Source organism: Sinocyclocheilus rhinocerous, unplaced genomic scaffold, assembly GCF_001515625.1.
Source record: "Sinocyclocheilus rhinocerous isolate Xijiao unplaced genomic scaffold, SAMN03320098_v1.1 scaffold1588, whole genome shotgun sequence".
In the NCBI taxonomy this organism is placed as follows: domain Eukaryota; kingdom Metazoa; phylum Chordata; class Actinopteri; order Cypriniformes; family Cyprinidae; genus Sinocyclocheilus; species Sinocyclocheilus rhinocerous.
This window is the reverse complement of record NW_015648510.1, coordinates 826,525-851,065: the sequence shown is the minus strand read 5'-3', so window position 1 is coordinate 851,065 and position 24,541 is coordinate 826,525. Positions and strand designations below refer to the sequence as shown.

Below are 24,541 nucleotides of genomic sequence, written 5' to 3'. Positions count from 1 at the left end.
TTTGCTGTGAGTATACTGGGCCTTAAGCATGTAAACTAAGAGTCTCAACAGTGTTCAGCAGCAAGCTGTAAATTTAACTGCTTCAAAAACAGTAACATTATCACCTTGCTACTGAGAAATGTCATATAGCTTTCAGCTGTAAAATTTTCAGTTACCAACAGCTGTGCTGAAAACAAGTATCTCTGTGTGTGTTTGTTAATAATTGATGAGTGACCCTCCACTTAAAATAACAATGCTTCCTTAACCCAGTCAACACGTGAGATCATGCGATGATCACAGTATGAGTGCACAGTGAGTGTGCAGTGACCTCACATTGTGACCACAGTATGAGTGCACAGTGAGTGTGCAGTGACCTCACATTGTGACCACAGTATGAGCACACATTGAGTGTGCAGTGACCTCACATTGTGACCACAGTATGAGCGCACATTGAGTGTGCAGTGACCTCACATTGTGACCACAGTATGAGCACACATTGAGTGTGCAGTGACCTCACATTGTGACCACAGTATGAGCACACATTGAGTGTGCAGTGACCTCACATTGTGACTACAGTATGAGCACACAGTGAGTGTGTAGTGACCTCACATTGTGACCACAGTATGAGCGCACAGTGAGTGTGCAGTGACCTCACATTGTGACCACAGTATGAGCGCACAGTGAGTGTGCAGTGACCTCACATTGTGACCACAGTATGAGCGCACAGTGAGTGTGCAGTGACCTCACATTGGGAGCATAGTATGAGCACACAGTGAGTGCGCTGTGTGGTTACACTTTTAGCTCACTGTGACACATACATTGTGACCACACCATGAGAATCATGTGAGCTCATGGTGACATCATTGTGAGATCAAATTGTTGACTGGGAAGTCATCGATTTCCATGGCCGATTTGTATTTTTATTTGCACATTTTACTACATAAAATACATCATAAGACATAAATACATCAGTGATTTTTTTTTCACTTGTGAAAGTGGTTTCAAGTGGTAAAAGGGATAATTCACCCAAAAATGAAAATTCTGTTAAATTCTGCCACGACTAAACAAGAACATTTCATATTCTGCCAATTGTGGGAAAATCATATATTTAAGCAATGTTCAACTGTCCCAAAATCAGTATATTGACATTGGTTATTCAGAACTTGGTTATTGATCTACTATTCTAGACATATAAATTAATATAAACACCAGATGTGGAAATTATTTCAAATGACGTTTCATGCTGGAGGTCAGGGTTGATTTATCTGCCCCAAGTTTACAAGTTGGATGTCTTGCGGCATCAGCCCATTTTGCAGCACCATCGTGAGAGGGTATGAAAGCAAATATAGAAGATCCATAGCTGTAAGAGATGCTGCTCTGATAAAATGCTAATTTTAGGGTACATTTTACTGTAGTAATTTTTTTAACTTACCATATTTTACATTACACATAAAGCCTCTTATTGCACCAGTTTATGGCACAGATTCACAGACATATTGGGTGCATTAAAGCTAATATATAAGCACTTATTACTGTACCATTTTTATGGACTCTTGAACTTAGCATATTACAGCTGAATGAGCCTAGTCATTCTATTCACCCCCTTTAAGGGTGTGTTGAAGTATATTCTAGATACTACTCTACAGCTGTCTTTTTTTCCCAGCATCATGCATTGCTGCAGAAGTCCTCAGTTTTTGTTATTTATTTGACAAGTTATATGTTAGCTTGATTATCTATTAACTCTTCTATAAAAAATCCTTGGTCTGCTTGAGTTTTTTTAGCGTGGCGTGTGTTTCTGTCATATGCTGTGCAATATTCAGTTATAAAACAGCACTCAAAATGAGCTCCTTTCTAAGTCATCGCCAAAGGCAACAAAGACACTCAGAATGAAAATCTCATCATTGTGGTGTGGAAAACTGTGCAATTTAAAGTGTTATTTTTATTCTACACATCAGAGCTACAGTACAAGAATAAAGGTCTTGCCCTTCAAGTGTAAGTCAAAGCTAAATGTAGGAAATTCACATGCAAATTAACAATGACCATTAGGTGTTTTTGAAAATTGTCCTTGGCTGAACGTGTACACAAGGTGCTATGGGTGATCTTTAGTATACAAACTGAACCCATGTCTGGTCAGTGCCTTATCATGTCTGCTCATTACTCAATTAACAATTCTTAAATTATAGTCTTACCAACTTTAAAGAAACAGAATTCCATTTTGATACATAGTCAATTTCAGTCGATATCAATAAAGTTCCAAAAACGTTGTATGTTCAGAGGTTCAGTGTTTAGAGGCTGCTTTAAAAATCCAATTCATTGTAGTATAAGAGATAATAACATATGTGTTTTAACTAATCTCACAATATGCGTTTCTGCAAATATTGGCATTTAAAAAAAAAATCTGTCTAAATTATATGCTCACTCTGGACTGTTGAATCTTCTACTGGTAACGAAGGAAACAGGATTATTTTAAGTTTCACTTTACATTTATACACATTTTATGTATTAAATATGATAATGAATGTTAAGATATATTAAGATATAAATAGTAGCTGTTGGAACATGGCTGCATTTTACAACGTATAGGCTATTAGCAGCACTTATTGCTTGACTCGTGATGTGTTCATAAAAAAATCATGATCTGAAAGCAAAGAAAATATTTTTTATGTGAATAACTGTCAAGAAAACTGGCTTAGCAAAGTAGACAGTGAAAGGCAGTCCTTTGGCTGGTTTGAAATGTTTCTAGCCTTTCATCAGTACTGATGCACAGGCCCCCCCATCAAAAGTGTCCTCGTATTTTAATACGGTTTTGGATATAAATGGATATAAAACATCTTTATCTAGAGTACAGTTGTTCACAAGCTGCACACAATAAAGAGCTGCTTCATCATTGACAAACAGTTTACAAGTTTTGTTTCGTAAATATGCACCTCATCCAGTACTCTATTTGTTTTGTCTTATAAAATATCCTGTTACTATTTCAGTGTGAGAAACTGCTTTAGTGCATGAGTGAACTGTCCGAATGATTCAAACTAAATCAAGAACAATCTCAGATCCTTTTGCAAACCCATTTGACAGATTAAACTAATTAAATAGTGATTATTTCGCAAATCTTGCATTACTAATTTGCTTTGTTGAAAACGACGCGTGTGAGAGAGGCGGGGCATAAAGGACCTACAATAATGTACAGTATTTGAAAAATAATATGTTTTTTGAACATTAAAGCATGTCAACATATTCTGTTACACCAAATACACAAAATAATGATCTTTAAAATAGCATCATATGACCCCTTTAACAGTTGATGCTTCCTAAACAACGACTTTGCTTCTATATGAACAAAAAAACAAATAAATATTCTCAGGTCAGTATACTGTAATCTCTCTATTGACACAGTGATTTGTCAATAATATTTTACTGGAGCACAGCAGTACTTCACTGGGGCTCGTGCCGCAATAAAAAAAGGGTCTAACGGCGCCCCTGGAATAGGTCAGATGACACAGTATTGCAGGGGGCTGTACCAATGGTACCATGGCATTGATCATTAACTTTCTCTGTCAACTCAGGCTTTGATCTTGAATTCATGATTAACTGTGGAGTGTGTGCTGCGTGCACATGAAAATTTGACATCAGTAGCGGACAGCCGATCAATGCTGTGGAACATGGTGTATATGCTATTCACTTTCTCGTTAAGAGAGACATAACTCATATAGTGAGACAGTGTATGCAGTGTATATTGTGTTATGTATATTGTAAGTGTATATTTCCTATGTATATTGTGTATTACTGTGCATTCCTTGTGTATATCCTATGTATATACAGTGGCATGCAAAAGTTTGAGAACCCCTCGCAGAATCTGTGAAAATGTGAATAATTTTAACAAAATAAGAGAGATCATACAAAATGCATGCTATATTTTATTTAGTACTGTCCCGAGTAAGATATTTTACATAAAAGATGTTCACATTTAGTCCACAAGACAAAAAAATAGCTGAAATTATTAAAATAACCCCATTCAAAAGTTTGGGAACCCTTGGTTCTTAATACTGTGTGTGGTTACGTGGATGATCTACGACAGTTTTTTTTGTTTTGTGATGGTTGTTCATGAGTCCCTTGTTTGTTCTGAACAGTTAAACGGAGCACTGTTCTTCAGAAAAATCATCCATGTCCTGCAGATTATTCAGTTTTCCAGCATCTTTTGCATATTTGAACCCTTTCCAGCAGTGACTGTATGATTTTGAGATCCATCTTTTCACACTGAGGACAATTGAGGGACTCAAACACAATTATTAAAAAAGGTTCAAACATTCACTGATGCTCCAGAAGGAAAAATGATGCATTAAGAGCTGGGGGGCGAAAACGTTTGAACAGGATGATGTCCAAATTGTTCTTATTTTGTTGAAATATAATTTTTTTTCTATTTAGTACTGCCCTTCGGAAGCAACATAAGATACTTGCATTAGAGGTCTGCACGGGCTTTAAACTGAAGCCCGAACCCGACCCGTACCCGAGATCGTCTGACCCGGTCCGACCCAAGCGGCACAGTTAAATTTAGAGCCTGAACCCGAAATATTTTTTTTTCCCACAACGAATAGCCAATTAAAAAAAAATGCTGTATTTCACAATTGCATGCAACGGCCAGTAAACAAATACAGGTAAAGAAACAGAATAATTAAGGCTCGGCCAGTTCACAAGGCAAAATAAAAACACTTACCAGTTATGAAAGTTTATGAACATCAGTAAAGCGGTCACATAAATTCTGCCAAGTTTTTGAATGGTTGTATACGACAATACGATAATTCTTCCATCATGCAAATTATGGTAATTTTCGTCAGCTAAGGCTCGTTAGCATTCGGCCTGCTTTAAATCAGACACAGAGATGCAGTGTAGTACTGCCCTTCGGAAGCAACAGAAGATACTTGCATGTTTCCCAGAAGACAAAATAAGTACAATTTCCCTTGATCTTCAAATTCAAAAAGTTTTCCCCCCCCCCCCCCTCTTTTTTATTGAGATACGACAGTAGAGAGATAACAGGAAAGCAGGATTGTCAAATGACCTCGAGACAGGACGTGAACTCGGGTCGCCATGAGCACAGTTGTTCCACGTGTCGACGCACTTAACCACGAGGCTATTGGCACCGACTGTTTGAACCTTTTTTAATAGTCGTGTTTGAGTCCCTCAGTTGTCCTCAGTGTGAAAAGATGGATCTCAAAATCATACAGTCACTGCTGGAAAGGGTTCAAATATGCAAAAGATGCTGGAAAACTGAAGAATCTGCAGGACATGGATGATTTTTCTGAAGAACAGTGCTCAGTTTAACGGTTCAGAACAAACAAGGCACTCATGAACAACCATCACTAAAAAAAAACAAACAAAAAAACAGTCGTGGATCATCCAGGTAACCACACACAGTATTAAGAACCAAGGGTTCCCAAACTTTTGAATGGGTTATTTTAATAATTTCAGCTATTTTATTTAGTCTTGTGAACTAAATGTAAACATCTTTTATGTAAAATATATTACTCAGGAGAGTACTAAAAAAATAACATGCATTTTGTATGATCTCTCTTATTTTGTTAAAATTATTCTGGAATTTGGACCTCCAGTAACACTGGAGGTCACGTAGTGCATCCTGATGCATTAACCCACATTAGCCTAATAATGATTTTCTCTGGGAAAATGCTTAATGTGCAAGTTAGCGTGTTACATTATTTGTCTTTGTAAATTAATACTTGTAGTATAAACCTGGTAAAAGTAACTGTAGGCAGCAGAGGAAAGCCTTGTTTTGTCCTCTAGGTGAGTGTTCCTGTACAGGTTTGACGTCACATGAAAACTATGAATAGAAGCCGCAAACACTGAAACAATAAACAGTAACAGTAATCTGCATGATTTATTCATGTTGTAATGTATTGTTGGGATATCAAGTACCTATGACCGTATTTCCTCAACTACTCAGAAATACATAAAAAAAGTTACAGAAAAAATGTAGCTATCTGATATGCTCACTGTGTTTAACAAACTTTTGGATGACAGAAACTGAGCTGCTTTGCTCTTTAAGAGGTGTTTATACATGGCTTATATTATAGAATATTTTAGTGCATGCCTAATATACATTTTATTATTTATTATATATTTCACTGATGTTTTAACTTCTATAGAGAGTAAAATAAAACAACAGTGAAGGTTCACATTAGATAGCTTTCATAGATATCACAGAAGCCCTGTGGACTACTTTGATGATACTTTTTTTTTGTTTGTTTTTGGTCACTGGCAGAAGTTTACTGAAAGCTATGCTACATTAATAGTTAAAGGAATAACTTATCCGGGCTTTATACACACACAAGAAAAATAAAATCTTCCTCTTATTTGCATTTCACCTCTGCTCGAGCTTGTTTCCAAGTCTAGATTTCTATACCTGACATTGTGAATATTGTTGGCTCTATGAAGAATTGCTTATGTTCCTCTATTGTATGTCACTTTGGATAAAAGTGTTTACTAAATGCATAAAAATAAATATGAATGTATAAGGTTCTTTTGGAGCTTTGAGCTTTGCTTTGCTGAAAACTTTCACAAGTTAAATGGGTTCAGATTGGCATTTAGCGACACTCATCTTTGGCACAAATGTCACCAACATCAAATATTTTTAACATCAGTGGACAATAAGAACCTATTTTAAACAGGAGTTTCATTTGAACCTTGACTTTAGTTGACATCTTTGATCTTAAAAGAGTTGTATGATCTCGACCTCTTATTCAAAGTCTTTCATTACAAATGAAAGCATGACCATTTTAATGACTGCATACATATTATCCACTTAAACATGAATTGGTGCTTGACATTACATTTCTCTTCAGCTCTATGACCATTATCTGAACATTATCTAAACCCATTTGACCTTCAGCTGCTCCATCAAAAATTCTCACATATTTGACAGCATGTGTTGTAATCGTATATTAAAATTTTTATAAATTACATGATACCTTGTAACAAGCTATACTTCAGAACATTACCATAAAGCTTGTTATAGTCGTGGTGCTGTTCTATGCCTTTGAAGGGTCGAATTTCCATATTAAAAGAATATATAATATTTAATGAAGTAGTTTTGCTCAAAAGCCTAGTTTGGCTTCCACTGCCCAAATGTTCTCATAAAGCACACATACATGAGGCACTTTAGATTAATTGAAATCTTGAAAAATTACACTTTATCATATGTTGTGTGATGGTAATGACATGTCTGACTTTTTGGAGAAAAGTTGAAAAAGGCAGCGACACAAAAACATCAAAATAAAATTGATTGCCTGACAAGTTTGGCACTAGTTTGACAACTAACAAAGCCAATTAGATCATATTTTACAATATCACATACGGAAAGACCAAAATAGAAATTATGCTAAATTTCAACACCCTAAATTAAGGATTAAATGTAATAAGAGACAAAGTTTAAAGCTATTATGATGTCCCCTTTCAAACTATAATAATTTTAAAGCCTTTTTTCTTTTTCTTCAAAATCATACCACCAACTCATACCTTTAACATCTACACCAACATCGTAGCATTGTCTGACTGCCTGAGGATAAGGTCAGTACAAAAGCATCTGACACTGAACCCAAAGGGGCCCATTAACACGGCATCAGACCTTTGAGAGTGACCAACAAACACAACACAACAACAGAGGGGAGGGGAGACATAAGGCATGACACACTTTCCCAGCTTGCAGCTGGAGCTTCAAAAATACATAATTGCCAAAACTAGTTCCATTGGCATGCTGCAGATGATGCTATTTTTCCTTAGTGATTGCAAAGACATGATGTGTTTGGTATGCAGAGTACTAGCCAGTATACACAGAACACATAATGCAACACCTAACATTAAACAGTAATATGTGTAACATGCTTCAGAACACAAAGAGACAGACTCTGTCCAATAACAAACAAATAATCAATTTAATTTAGCACATTAGAATATGACTTTATGGTAATAATACAATTCTTACATATTCTATAGATTAAAAATATTAAATAGAAATGCTTCAGTTACTGCTGCATTTCATATTATATGCATTGAGAATGGAGAATGCAGGAGATACATTGTGAACTGTAGGTAAAACAAAAATAACCTTTAAAACTAAAATTAATTTCTCGAAAGTGTTTCAAACACTTCTGTGAGACGTCTGCATATATAATCCCACTTCAGATGTGTCGATTAAAACCACTGCATGTGACAGTCGGCATATTTAAATTCTTTAAAACTGTTTTTTTCCCAACCCTGTTCCTGGAGGCACACCAACACTACACATTTTGAAACTCAAACACACGATTCAACGCATCAGATTTTTAGCAGAGACTCCAAGACCTGAAATGAAAGTACAGATAAGGGAGCCAGCCAAAATGTGTACTTTTGGTGTACACATTGCTTTAAAAAAAAGCTTCACAACTTATGCAAATAATGGCCCCAAAATTTTTTTTTTTTTTACACGTTGACTTTTTGTCATATTGTGTTATCTCATTATGTGTTTAATTTGGTTAGCAGTCTGAGAAATAAATACAGAATTTAAAATTTTTTATCCAATTTTGAGTGGAAAAATTATTTTCTTCTCTAGTTATTTGACTCGACTGCCAACAAATTTTCATTCATAAGCAATGTTTTTGTTAAATACCAACTCTCACTGTATGATTAAATTGCATGCATGCAATGTAAAGCTTAAGCTCATCAGTTATGTGCTCATACGGTCCGACTGTCGAGCTGTGACATGACTGCTCACACTATATGTTTGAAGTAAATATTTGGGACTCCCGGAACCGTGTAGCCTCCATCGCTTCCATCCATACCACGCGCTATGTCACTGTCACACCCCTGGACTGTTTTTGTGTTTTCATCCCTCATGTGCCCCGTGACCTAGTTTTCCCTCATGTTTGATTGTGTCATTTGGTTCAGGTGTGTCTTGTTAATTGTCCTCATAATCCCATGTATTTAAGCCCTATGCTGTGCAGTCAGTTTTGGTCCAGTCTACTACGTCCCTACGTGTGCCTCCTGCCTGTTCTGTCCTGGATTTACCCTTGTGTGGATTTATTAAAGACTATTTGCATTCATCTTCATCTTCTTTGTGTGTTTATCTCACCGTAGCGTGACAGAAGACCGAACCTAAAAGTGAAAGTAACGCGGCGTGTTTCCCTGCGTTTTGTTTTTGTTTATTAAGTTTTCCTTTTGAGTAATTATGGTCAACCCAGAGCCAAGCCTACCACCACCCTTCTTCACAGAGCTACAGTTTGAGCCCACCGATGATGGAGAGCCTGAGCCCACCGTGACCGACAAGTCATCGCCTAATGGAGCAACATTGCTGAGGATCGCCCGGGAGCCAAAGCCTGTGACGTCAGACCAGATGTGCGAGCCGACTGCTAGACATGCGACGGTAGAAGTGTCAGTAGGGAGCGAGGGCGCGGAGGAATGCCCTGCCCACTGCACCACCGCAAGGGGTGAGCTGAGGCTGCGCTTAGAGGATGTGAACATATATGCAGACATGCCCCTTCTTCTCCCGCCTTCGTCTGAACTCTCTGCCTGCCCTGAATTATCTGTCTGCCCTGAATCATTTGTCTGTCCTGAAACGACCACGGAGGTCTTAACTAAACTGTTTGTTTATATAGAACTGTCCATCTGCCTGGAATTATCTGTCTGCCCTGAACTGTATGCCTATACTATAGTGACCACGGAGGTCGTTCCCCTGTCGCTGGCGCTGGCCCATTGGTCGGCCCCCTGGAGCCGTCAGCCCTTCCTCCACCATGGCTCCTCCCTCCATCGGCTCCACCGTGGTTCGCCTTCATGGCTGCGACCTGGGTCCCGCCTGGCTCCTCCTGCTCCCTCCTGTCTTCTCCCTGGCTCCTCCCTCCATCTGATCCGCCCTGGTCCCTTCTGCCTCCAAAATGGCTCCTCCTTCAGTCTGGTCCACCCTGGCTCCTCCTGTTTCCTCCCTGGCTCATCCCTCCGTCGTCTCCACCTTGGACTCTGTTTGTTGTCCTCCTCCCGGGTGTCCGTCCTCCGTCCAAACCTCCTCCAGTATTTGTCTGCCTGCCTTCCTGCCAGCCCTTTGCCATCCCCTGTCACCATCCCACATCCATTCCTTTGTCCTCCTCCTAAGTCCCCCTCCGTCCCTCCCAAATACCCAGTTTAGTGCAATTGGTGAGTAAGTGCGATAGGGCGAAGGGGGTGTCAAATATTTCTGACATGTCAGAAATTTATCCAATCATTCAATTGCTGGTCGGAAGAGGATTTTAAGCCAGGACCACACAACAGGAATTTTAAAATTATGAAAGCGATTATGAATTAATCTTGAATTAATGAATTAATCTTTCTTCCCTCAAATCTTTAACATGCACACACTACAATATTTGAAAATCGTGGCGCATCACACACTACAAGATATTATTAAGGCTGGCCACACACTAGAGAATTTTAAAATCTTAACCAATTTTAAAACCATGGGAGACCACAAACATGAAGACAGTTTCAATCGATTTTTAGCCTTATAATCCTCTGAACGCGCACAGTAGACGATTCTTCCAGGCCGTGAGACCACACACTTGCTGATTATAGGAACGATTTCACATTAACAGGTGATCTCACGAGTCTCCGTGAGATCACCTGTTAATGTGAAATCATTCCTATAACATGACTAGAGAAGATAAACAAATGGAAGACAATCGATGTTGTCAGTTGGCTCTCTTGGAGTGCGTTCTGTTTCACAGTAAAAAACAAAGTATAAAAAAGAATATGGGTGATGTATTCTGTTTTCGTGGCATTTTTGTGGCTATCAAGTTTCAGCTATAGAAGCACGCAATATCCGGTAGGTGATGCTTGCTCGCTCTCATTGGCTATCGCGGGTATCACGTCAGAGGCACCCCAATCAAGAGTCCTAAATATCAAATTATTTACGATTTGAGTTCGGGGACGCTCTGTCTCGATCGGGAGAAGTTAAATAATCGTAATAACACCACACAATAGGGGATTCTTTTGACAAAAAATTGTTCGGGGGTGCAAATCGGGCTTAAAATTTTCTAGTGTGTGGCCAGCCTTAGATTATTGTGTCAGAGGGAGTAGGCTTGTTTGAGATGAGCAAGAACCGATCACCGGTGATCACCGCGAGATGCATGCCATTAGAAAAGTGTCCGAGTTACGTCCAACTTGCTCTGATGTCATGCCGAAGTGTGCCATAAAACCCACCCGAGTCATGACGGCTTTGTCGGCTTTGCAGTCAAGCACAGTTGCTCTCCACCGACTGTGCTGATCAAAAGCATGATGGGAAATTACTTGTTGACGACACAGCTTAATGCTCATTGGTTCAGACAACTGTAATGCCGTGTTCTCTTCTACAATGTTTTATTTTTTTAATCTGATTTCATGTGATTATGTACTTAAATTATGCATGAATATTCCCAAACTCTATGACAGTGCGATATCTGTGTGAGATATGTGATTGTTGTCATATTTCTATAAAAATCTAAAATACATGCTTTTATTAAAGTAAAAATGGATGATAAATTAAGTAGTAAGCACTTTGAGTGTGCTGTTCATCATATTTATTTTCATATAAAGCAACAGAACTGAAATTATATCATGTTTATCAGCAGCGCAGCATATGAGTGAGAATAACGCGATATCTGCCTTTGATCTCATAGGTATCCGTTCCACTTCAGGATGTCAGAACTGTCCGTCTTGACTGCACTTATTTCCCTCCTCCCCTCACTGCAGCCGCCTACTCTCGCCTACATTTCAGGTGAGGCTCATCTCAAACAAGCCTAGTGCCACATGTGATCGTCATTGAAGTTTCAGCAACTAATGTTTACATATGTTAGTGTGCTAGCAGCTTTCTACACACCCGATATGTTTAAAATTGAGGCGATTTCACCACACTGCTTCTCTTTGTCCTTACAGTTGTGTGTTCGATACATTATCAGTATTGTTATTCCAAAACTTCCACAAGCAGTTCCTCCATCTACTCTATCCAATGGACCCGTACAGCATCTATTTTGCAGTCGCACATTGGCTATTGTGACAGTACTGACGTAATCATAGTCGTCATCATCCCGATTTAAAATCCTAAATATCAAACATGTTTGATATGATCGGGGCGGCCCCGTTTTGTGTGTGAGCAGATCGGGAGGTGCAAGATTCGATCTGTAAACACCTCACATTACCAGATAATCCGTGCCGAACATCGGAACCGATCAAGGTGCTCGACAAGATTTTTTCTCAGATTCTCGGGAGGGTAAAATCGGGGATAAATCAACCTTAAACTCCTGTATAGTGTGAGCCTGAATTTAAGTAGTTTTCAGGGACCCTTGTGAATGGGGATTGTTTTCACAACGTTGTGATCTGTATGCAAACCTATTCAAAAACACGAAGGACATTTTTCCGTTTTCAGTACATCATTGTCAAGTAAATGCACCCTAAGACTAGAGACAGGTCTACACTGTGTGAGTTCGAACACCCAGGAGTCAGTTAACCTGATAATCATGCATTACATGGAATAATGGAGCGGCTCAGCGGCAATTGCATGAGCTTTGGTGCTAAACATGGGCATTAGGCATATTCAATGTTGCTGCTATTGCTTTGGACAGAAAAGGAAATAAAATAAAAGGAAGGCTGTGCAAATGATTTGGTGAATAGCAGAAAACAGCATGGCCATTCCATTTAACAAAATCTACTATAGAGCATATTTGAGTGTGTGTGTCAGTGCATGTGCATGTCATAAGGGTTGCTATAACCTATGATGTGGTTGTGATTTAGGAACAGGGGGCAACCTATACACTGTTCAAATTTGGGTTGAATCCCCAAGTTGTGTTTCAACAGAGCTGACATTTCTTGATATTTCTTTACTTGTCTCTGGCATTCCTAGTACAGACTTCTTTTGGAACAAAAAAATTACATACTGTGCACAGTGTACATGTTATTCCAAACATAGACCAAACTGGTTGATGTGTTCATGTATTCCAGTGCTGGTATTTTGATCAAAATAAATGTTAAAAGAGGTTTGGCATTAAATATGGCAAACCAGCCAAACTCATACAGTATATTTCTTTGATATTCAACCATCATAACCCACCAGTGTCTTATCTGTTTAACACATGAATTAGACCAATATGGGTTCACAACTCTTTATATATTCAGAAATTCTGCCAGTTTATTTTATCTCGCAGGGTTGTCCCCTGTGGTGCAGGCAAGTGTTAAATTGAGTTGAGAAATGTGCTCGCAGCACTTCTGTGCTTGTGATCGAAAATTAGGTCATGATCGTGACTAATTGAGGGGAAGTAATTATCTCACAGACCCTTCATTATCACACATCCCATTTGTTGTTTTTGCTGTCAAGCCTCATTTAATGTTGTGTTAATTGGCTTAACATATGGCCTTATCCTTCACAACTTTGAAGTGTTAAGACAAATACATTCAGCCACTTTTATCAGTTGAGCTTTTACCTGACATTTAGCTTGAAATTGCTACTAATGCTGCTAATGTTTGATATATTAAGAAAATCTAAAATATGACATTTAAAGTCATGTTTAATTGGGACCACTGAATTTTATAAATGACATCATTAGGGTTAAGTGGTTCTCAACTTGTGAGTCATGAGTCAATATTGCTTGACAGTTTTGACAATGTTTTGACAAGCATGAAAAGCAATGCTTCAGGTCTGTGTTCCCTTCTGTCTTTTGGTGTTCCATCACAATGGGGTACAAAAACATACATTCCAGAGCCTTAACTTCCTCTGTTCATTTGTGGTGGGAAAAGCTTACAACCTCCAGCTAATCTGCATTGACCAGCTCATGAAGAAATTATAGGCTGATCCCATAATCATAACAATACACAACAATATAGCTCTCCTGTAATATTTATAACTCTTTAGCTTGCTATTGAAATTTGGCATAGGAGTACTGTGCATATTGTTGTGCTTGTACTGATTATTTGTTAGATCTGCTAACAGGTAAATATGCATTTATAAATATTTTGTTGTTGACATGAAAGGGCGTCCATGCAAACTCTACTGTACAGTATTTTAGTGTAAAAAAAAAAGTCTGAATGCAGCATTTTACTATAAGAAACAACTGTTAAATGTTGCAAAATGGCTGATCACAATTCATTTTGTCCCACAAATGATTACATCCCGAGAGATTTATTTATTAACATTTTTTGATGTTACTTATTGTTGAAACTACAGATTGAACTGCAATTCAAAGTATTCTCTAAAACCTACTGAAATACTGCACTCTAAAAAATGCTGGGTTAAAAAAGGGACAAACCCATCTATTGGGTTGTTTTGACCCAGCGGTTGGGTTGTTTTGGCCCAGCGGTTGGGTTGTTTTGACCCAGCGGTTGGGTTGTTTTGGTCCAGCGGTTGGGTTGTTGTGGTCAAAACAACCCAATAGCTGGGGTTGTCCCTTTTTAACCCAGCGCTGGGTTATATTTAATACATTTTTTAGAGTGTGAACATATCAAACTAAATTTTGTGAAATGTGAGTTGGTAGTTTATGCTTTAGGGTAGTTGTGAGAAAATGGACTACACATTGTCACCATAGGCGTAGCTTGACATTTGAGTTTGGGGGGGCCAAACACATTTTAGTTTTGCTATAGTAAATCTACATATTCACATTCACATAGAGTAGTGGCAAGTGCCTGAGGTTGTCATGGTAACCACATACATTGCCCACGAATTACAGCTGCGCTTCTATTTTGCCACACTAAACTTAGCAATAAACACGTTTAAAATGCACAATAAACATGTCTGTCAAAACGATCTCAAAGGAGGCTTTTATTAAGCAAATCAAGGAGTGAATTACTCATCCACTGTTTTTAAAACAGACATTTGTTGGGCTTGATTCAAGGTAATGCACAATGAGGCGCACACTTTTTATTTAGTTTTACTGAATAGACGATAAACAGTTTATATTCTAAAATCTATTTAAAGGTTGTGTTCTGTGAAAATTAAATAACATTTGGATGTAAATGGTCGGCATAAAAGTAGTGTGCGGCTAAACCGGCTGCGTCCTGTGAGATCACCTTTATCTGATTGTCCGGGTCCGGAATCATCAAGCACTGCATTAAAAACTTCATCAGAGTTTTTCATTGTCTCCAGATTTCTCTGCAATTCGTGTATGTTGTTAAAAACGCGGAACATCATTTTATTGAAATGGTAAGCATTACCGTTAAGTCTATCATCCACCAAAATGTAGATTCGTCACGTATTTTTACTTCACAGAAAAAAACTTTATAAATAAATATTTAGTAAAATTCTTAAATCGCTATGGGGGGGCCAGGCCCCCCTGGCCCCCCCCACAAGCTACGCCCATGATTGTCACATGTTAGTTGTTTTGTGCAATCAGTGAGGACGTTGTATTGTAATATAAATGTGTTGTCTGTTTATTGTTTTATAAGTGTCAAATTACATTATATTCGGCCACAATTTGTATTGACCAATTTTATGGCACTTCGTTGGAAGTGAATTCATACATTGATTTGGACAGACTAGAGGATGTTTAAATGAGGACCGAATTTTCATTTCTGGTTGAACTAGCCCTTTAAATTGTCAGAGTAAGTTTCAAAGGTAGCCGTCTACTTGCAAGTGTAAATAAGGACATGGGCACAGCGGTGACTCAGCCTGGGGATTCGGTCCCCTAGTGAGTCTCACAGTAAACAGCAGCGATATGTCTCATCAGTAAGTCCCCACAGACAGAGGTTTGCTGGGACACATCACCTTCATGCCACTTTCAACATCTCTCAGCCTAAATATCAATCATCCTTTCTCTCTCTCTCTTTTATCCATTCACAGCAGGTCATGTTTACCTGAGCATTACAGCCATCTCCAGCTTTTTTGAATGACTTTGAAGAGTCCTGCTTTCGCTGTGGCATTGAATGTCGAAGATTGTTGCCATAATTCATGGATCCAAACTGTGCTCTCAACATCAGGACTGCCAGTATATCTGTGCTCCTTTTTTTGTATTTTTCACACCCTGTAGACTGGAAGTGACCAGTGATGTGTCACAACACATCAACACCTTGAGTTTGTCCACCCTGTCAGCGCCAAAGCTACAAGCCAGCACAGAATGTTCACTAATAGGAACATTCACTAATCAGCCAAGAGGCTACATTTCAGTAGTAGTAAATTAATAATAATAATAATAATAATAATAATAAAATAATCTTTTAAGAAGTTACAGTAAGTTCTACATTGTAAAAAAGTACAAAAAAAAAAAAAAGGAAATCCATTGGCATATAATAGACTTTGAAGAGTGAAATAATCGCATAGTATTGTTACAGCTGTCTATATGTTTGAAATTAAAAATGATTTACACTAGTATGAAGGATGTCAGAAGCATCACAAGCAATAATAGTCTGAACTTAATATATAATGAATACATTTTGTAACAGATCTAGTAAGCTGTTACCTTACTTTCGTGTTTAAAGTCAGTGGTAATTTTCCTCCCAGTCATGAGAGGGCGTGAGGGAGTCATTATCAGTGAAGTTTCTCTAGATCAGAGAATAAAAGGAGTGGGAAGTTTGAGGAAGGACACTTGTGAGCTGGGAGTGTTTGCTCTCTCCAAGCTTACTCAAACCCTTATTGAGGAACATTGGTGTTCTACATCTCAATGTAAGTTGCTTTATTGTTTCTTTAATATTGTCAGAGGTTTTATGGTTGGAAATGTATTTTGTATCATGAACCTCATGTTGTATTGTTTGTTTTGTTTGTCTAGAGGGTTTGTGTATCCACTTAATTTTGAGGGCATTTCAACTCAACTGGTCGATGTTTCTGATTTACTATTTATTTCAACCTTGGAGTTTCGTCTGAACTGCTCTCTACTCTACTCTGGATTATCGCTATGGATGATCTTGGACTTTATCCTTTTAACATCCTAAACATCTGCAATACGGTGACGAACCAAGGACATTTGTGGTTATTCAGAACTTTAATGTGAATGGACATCTAAAAGGTTTTGTCTCTAAATAGGGACAGACCAGCAGCGCTGTTGCACAATATATGGTTTAGATGTGTATGGTATTGGATGTTGTAGTTGTGTGCTTCTAAAGGAAATATAGTATGCTATTCAAAGGTGATTGATCCCCCTTCATTTAAGTTATGTGACATTTGATGTTGGTGACTGTTACAATTTCATAGGAAAAAATATTTTTATACCAGACAGACAGGTAAAATTAAAGTGGAGAGAGTAGCTTTGTAAAACATCAAATATTGAAACAGATCACACACCACAAAAAGCACTTCCAGTGTAGACCGCTTAGTAGATTAAAATGGGAGAAATCTAAATTTGTCGCACATTTAAACTCCCATTGTTGAAAGCAGCAGCAAAAAAGTCATGTCACTGATTCTTTTACAGGCTCCATTTGTGGTGTCATTTCTCTTTCATGACCAAAGGAACCAGAACATTTAAAACCATTTTCAAGGTCAGAAAGTGACCTTTGTAACAGCTTTGTAATCCATTTAAAGTGTTCTGCGAATGTGAAACACACAGAACACATGACAAAAAGAGCAAAATTAGGGCTATTGTAACAAATAGTCCACTGAAGGTGAGTTTAAGAACCCAAGTGCTGCTTTATTCCAAAAGTAATCCAAAATGCGAACATAATCCAAACAGAGACTTGACTTGGCATGAAAAGACTTTTTACTCACAGACAGCAGGTTACAACATCAACACTGACAAAGAGCAAAGGCTACATGAGGGCTATTTAAAATCAAACAATACAGGTCACATGACAAGAACCAACAAATGAGAGACAGGACACATGACTAAGACAACCAATGAGGACATGACACATACACAAGGCAGAAATACATGAGGATCAAGGGAATCACATGACTAAACAGGGACTACGACTAAACTCCAAAATAAAAGACATGAAAACATGAAACAAAACCTAAAAACCCATGTTACAGCTATGTCCACATTAATACATATTTGAAAACAGCTTTTTCGTTTCAAAATGCTCTCTGTACAGATATTTTAAAGTGTTTTCCAAAAGTTGTGTAAACTATTTTATACGCATTCAGTGGGCAGTCTTTAAAGGTGTTGACCTAACACATAGCCCCAGAAGTGACCACTTAAACAAAACATCTAAAGACAATACAGGAAATCAACCCCCTACTGTGAGCTTCAGCAAACCTACTCCCCAAAGATAACAGTACCCAAATGGTTTAAGCTGCACCTGGCCACGAGTACTAAAGACGTGTAAACATGCACATGTAGTTAACTCTCAGTATGAAGATCAGAGACTTGCAGAACCCCTTCACTGGAAACTATATTGACTTTAATCAGTAAAGTGATGCCATCAAGTTCACCTTGAATGCCCAATACAATGTAAATCCCCTTAGTTTTTCATATGATATGTCAGGATGTAGAATCAGCAGATCTTACACAGATTCTTAAAGGGGTCATAGGATGCCCATTTTCCACAATTTGATATGATTCTTTAGGGTCTTAATGAAAAGTCTGCAACATAGTTAGGGTGGTTGTGTACACACACTGCCAACACACATTTCAGTTCAAAGAACTTGTAAAAGTGCATGTAGCATTATATGACCCCTTTAAATTTGTAACCCCACAGAGTTCAAATTCAAATTCAAACAGCTGATAAAAACATCTTTAATCCACAAGACATCAATAATCCACAAGTAATCTACATGACTCAGTTGATCAATTAATGTCTTGTGAAAGCTGTGTGTTTGTAAGAAACAAATCCATCAAGACATTTTAAATTTAAACTGGCCAAAACACTGCTCTGGCCAAAACACCGCTCCATAATCCATAATAAAACTCCCTCCAATGAGCAATCCTCTGTTGTCGTCTCACATCAAAATCCACAGACATATTTGTTTAAGAACTGTTTTGGACCGTTTTTGCTGGCAAACAGTGCTTGATCTGCATATTTCTCTCCTGATTGAAACCGGAAAACGTTTTCACTGGATAAAGCAATATTATGAATAGAGGACTCAGGTTTGAAGCTAAACATGTCTTAATGATGGGTTTATGTCAGGTTATTGCGATGATTTTATCAGCTGTTTGAACTCTCATTCTGACAGCACCCATTCACTGCAGATGATCCATTGCTGAGCAAGTGATATAATGCTAAATTTCTCCAAATTTGTTCAGATGAAGAAGCAAACTCATCTACATCTTGGATGGCATGAGGGTGAGTATACCCCACCCCATGTGACAATATCAATCCGATCTAATATCAATATCAATCAATCCAATCTGCCCAACCCAATCCGAGCAGCTGAGTCCTTAGCCTTCTTCAAGAATCGGCTAAAAACACATCTCTTCCCTCTTTATTTGACCCTCTAACTTTAGCACTCTCTATTCTAATTCTATTCTTTAAAAAAAAACACTAGCTTTTCTAAACTTTTTTTATTCTATCTATTTGTTTTCTTTTTATTTATTATACAATTAACAAAAGCAAAAAAAAAAAAAGGCCTCTAACAAAGCATCTGCTAAATGACTAAATGTAAATGTAATGTAAATATCAGCCTTGAAAATACATATATTATATTATCATCCAAGCCAAATATCAGATATACCAAATTTCAGAAACTGAATGACTCCATAACTGAAAAAAGACAGCAGGTTTGTTTATACAATAACTAACTACATGGAATGTAAAAAGGATCATGAAAACATACATTCCATGAACGCACATCTCTTTTTGTAAGAAAGCTGATGCACAAATTCTCTCCAGCTTTCTATAGTGTTTCTAGTGAACAGATTCTGTTTACTTCTGTAGTTTCAGTCTCTCATACGGATTGATCCAGAGAGTTATTCTGCTCAAAAGAGCCCATGTGTGCTGTTAAGATCTCACTGCACTGCAGGGGGATTCTATTGAGTGCTGAAACTTCAAACCAGCACTTAAGAAACCTGCTCACATATGGAATAGTAACATTTGGTATATACCCCTAGATACACAGACAGGCATGTGACTCCATGTTTTGCACTACTGTGAACAAGAATGAAACTATGGCTTCAGAGCACGAATGTATGCTCCCGCTAAATACTTATGTGTGCATGCATGATTCTGTTGGACATATTCAGCAATGGATAATTAATATTGCTAAAACAATCTCTATTATATGAAGCATCTTTATTTTTTAATATAATACAATATAATGTGTAAGTACTTAATACAAAAAAACAAACAAACAAAAAAACTTACCCTCATGTGTTAAAACTTAATGTTACCCCCCCCTTTCCCTTTTTTTGTTTTTGTTTATTGAATTTATATTACTCTCCCAGAAAAAAAGGGGGGATCAAAGCCAAAAATGGCTAAATATTTAGCTTTAAATGGTGCACATTTCACAGTTTTAACCACAAATCACTCGTCAGAAAATTAGCAAGAACTGCACAGACTTAGATAAAGTTAGTGGGATAGCATTTCCCTTTGTTTTCTTTAAATGTTTAAGCTGTGTGTATAAACTTGCAGATGTTTTTTTTTTTTTACAGAAATAAGAGTCCATTCACTACTGATGGCTTCAAACAGTTCATGAATAGTTGAAAAATGTCACCCAGTTAGTTGCCATTTAATGTAAGACCAATATTCTTTATAGGATTCAAATCTGGACTCTGACCAGGACAAAACAAAACAGCTGAAAAGGCTCCGCACATCATGACATGTCTTCCTCCATGCTTCACTGTGGTAGAGATGCATTCATTATTCCATTTCTCACCCGATCTTCAAAGACATTGCTCTGGAGCATCTCCATGCAACTCGTGTTTTATCATGATTCATCACTTCATACAACTCTGCTGAACCACTCTTAATCAAACTTCCCATATTCTGGCAAAAACCTCATTCCGTCTTTGATGTTTTTCTGAAACAGCAGTGGCTGTTTTAGGAGTGCATTAACTTAATACTTGATGATTTCCTTACCAGTTATTTGTGTTTAGCCTTTTTTTACCCAGTGTATGTTGTTCACAATCAAAGTCCTGATGAAGCAACAAAAGTAATGCTTTATTACTTTAGATGGTGGTTGTATAATTGTATATGTAATTGTATGGTGCCTGTACACAAAATATTTGACATTTTAATGATAACTTTTATGCAGTTTAAGTGCACAAAAGTTAATTGTCATTCATTTCGGTTAAATATATGCTCATTAACATGATTATGAATATGTCCTTGCCACAGGACAGGCTCTGAGCTGGGACATGCCTTCAAACTGCTTGGATATTGTGTCCTATGTGTTTTCATTAGCACTTGTTTGGCAGGAGCTTAACAGCTTCAGAACTCACTTTTTTTAAAATGGTGATTCTGTCCTCTGCACCTTTTCTGGCCCCTATTCTGTACTGATTCCAATCAAACTCTATATTAAAAGGCTACACTGAATTTGGGGTAATTAAAAATTCTCTTGGCATGATTAATTTGGAATGACTGAACTGCAATTTAGCCAATCACCGCCGAGTTTCATAAGCATCAAGTGGCACCTGAAACTGTTTTTACTCAAATTTCTTGCTCTTCTGTTCAGTTGAAGTACTTAGAAAATTATCAGCAAGGCATATGGACTGAAATGCGTGTTTAGCATTAATGTTGTTGTGGTTTATATGCTGGAAGTCAAGAATATTTACATAAAAAAGCAGCTGTGTGATGTGATCTCATTGATATAGTTTAACCACTTTTCATGTATTCTTTTCAAAACAGCTTAAGAGAGTAGGAATCTCCTCAATTTTCTCCTGGATGATGCAACAACAGGTACGTTCACTGCCCTGCGGCCTGCCCTCCTGCTATGTCTAATTGCAGTGTTTTGTGTGTGTGCTAAAATTTCAAATGCTGTCTTTTTTCTCCCCTAATCGTGAAAAGAGCTGATGGAGCTGTGGAAATATTCTCGTCTCTTCTGTATGTTCTTTTTATCCTTATTCTTCTGCACTTCATCTCGTTGGCAACAAATGAATATTCTCCCTTCGTTCTAGATTTGAAAAATGCGCTACTCTGCCAAACATCAAAATAAATGCTAATTATAACAAGAGGTAAAATGAGATGTCTATCAGCATCAAACTGGCAGCAGGAAATTAAATTCTGTCAGGACCACTATCGTCAAAATGATAGATACTTAGCATAAAGTTTGGTTTGGCGGTATGGTTCTGTTCTGGGCAAAAAACTCCCTGCCCATCCATGCAGCCTGTCATGAATGAGCAGGGAGAGCAGCAATAATTCCCCCCCTAGGGTTAACAGAACAGAACAAGGCAGATATCATTAATGTACTTGATATTTAAGTGTAACACTTTATTCAAGATAAAGGAGTCTGATTAGCAAGGAATATCGGAAAGCCAAGTCCTGACTGTGGTTAAAGGAGGAGCTGGGGATGGAGGAGGGTAATTTGCTCCTAAGCAAGCTGAAAAGCTGCTGAATAATACTGAATAGAGCTTATATAGGAATACCGCGATAGGTGTCGTATTCCTATAGGTAGATGTGATCAGCTGAGAATCAGCTGATGCAAGCTTGACTCACGTGACCTGCCAGAACTAATGCTAACGCTTAATTTTTGGGGTGGCCAGTCAGATGTCACCCTTGACACTCCTCTGGCTCCACCAGAATTTAAATTCTACAAATTACATAGACATGTTTTTGAGAAGTCTGTTTTTTTTTCTCCGAACTGGCTCTTTTGGACAGTTTATTTCAATGAACCGGTCTTTTTTTTATTTTTTTTTTATTTTTTTTTACCAGTTTGTTTACATAATCGTGCAATGACGTCACTAATAAGTAGTAGTATCAGCGGTAATCGTAATACACTCTCAAACACATTTGAATAAAGCTATGTCTAAAAGCATATAGCTGATTTTATTCAGTTAAAAGAATCATTATTAATCATATGTTAATATTCTTGGATATTTTCCTATGTTAAAGTGGTCACACTTTATTTTAAGGTCCAATTCTTGCTATTAACAATCCATTAACTATGATTTTGCTTCAATAAACTCAGAATTTACTGCTTATAATAGTTATTAATATTAATAGTTAGTAAGGTAGTTGTTAAGGTGTTGAGGAAGTTTCTAATGCATATAAAGTAAATAAATCTTCTTAAAGAATAAATCATATTAATCAGTTAACCTTTTCACTGAAACCATAGAGAAATTTAAATTTTGCCCCCTCATTCAAGTCCTCGTTTCATGTATACTTGCAGTTTCAGCAGATTATGGGTTCTCTGTGGTCATTTCTGAATCTGAAATGTTTTCTTAGACCTTGTTCAGACTGTTAGATTTTTTTCCCAAATTTTATTTGAATCTTATGTCATTGAAATTGGATTTTTACAGATGCGTCTCAGTCTGGATGCTCTGGCTGCTCAAATAGGATTTCAAATGTGTTTTGTGTCACTCTTAACACGACACACAGCAATAACATCAAAACCAACAGCTATCAGCATGTCAGTCATGATGGAAATAGGCTGTTTGAAGTTCAATGTAGTGTTGGAGTAAATGGAGCACTTCTAAGAAGATTTGCCAAAAACTGGCATCATGGGATCATATACTCCAGGGATATTGACTAATTTAGTGTCGGAGTAACTGGCATGTCTTAAAGTGAGTAACTTGTGGATCACTGCTGACTTGAGCCATGAACTGTGATCAGGTGAACTAGTTCCTCCAGTTCACTATAAAGAATGATTAGTTCATGAACCAGACATCACTATCATGATCATTAGGATACATCATGGTGAACTTGACTTATACCCTCTATATCAGGGGTGGCGAACGTCGGTCCTGGAGAGCCGCAGCCCTGCAGAGTTTTGCTTCAACCCTAATCAAACACACCTGAACAAGCTAATCAAGGTCTGAAGGGTTACTAGAAAGCTACAGGCAGGTGAGTTTTAATTAGGGTTGGAGCTGTACTCTGCAGGGCTGCGGCTCTCCAGGACCGGAGTTCGCCACCGCTGCTCTATATCCTAGTTGACAAACCTCCCCAAAAGTGGGTGCTGGTGTTTCAGGAGGGAAGTAGTCCTACACCAGGGGTGCAAAACAGCTCCTGGAGGGCCACAGCTCTGCAGAGCTTAGCTTCAACCCTAATTAAACGTGCCTGATCCAGCTAATCAGGTCCTTCAGGCTTATTTGAAAACTACACTTTGCAGGACTGTGGAGTCTTGTCCTACACAATCCACCAAGTAACCCAGAGTGAATCTGGTCAATTGGGTGGGGCAACACACTGGGTTTCATGCTCCAGTTAATTCAAAAGAGAAAATGACATCCTATCTTTCGTTTTTGTTGTTCACTCCAAAATATCACTATGAAAGTGAAATGTGACCATGGACCACAAAACCAGTCATAAGGGTCAATTTATTTACTTCGAAATTGAGATTTATATATCATCTGAAAGCTGAATAAATAAGCTTTCCATTGATGTATGGTATGATTGTTAGGATATGACAATATTTGGCCGAGATACAACTATTTGAAAATCTGGAATCTGATGGTGCAAAAAATCTAAATATTGAGAAAATCGCCTTTAAAGTTGTCCAAATGAAGTTCTTAGCAATGCATATTACTAATCAAAAATTACGTTTTGATATATTTATGGTAGGAAATGTACAAAA

The 24,541-nt window shown here is 37.8% G+C and overlaps 1 long non-coding RNA gene across 1 annotated transcript in view; it reads left to right on the top strand.

Annotated features, from left to right (window-relative positions):
* The first annotated feature begins 14,779 nt into the window (after positions 1 to 14,779).
* Positions 14,780 to 24,541, top strand: part of LOC107709771 (uncharacterized) — a 14,355-nt gene continuing 4,593 nt past the window's right edge. The window contains exons 1-2 of the long non-coding RNA XR_001636530.1: positions 14,780 to 14,879; positions 16,713 to 16,715. This is a non-coding gene — a long non-coding RNA (uncharacterized LOC107709771). The remainder of the gene's footprint in view (positions 14,880 to 16,712; positions 16,716 to 24,541) is intronic.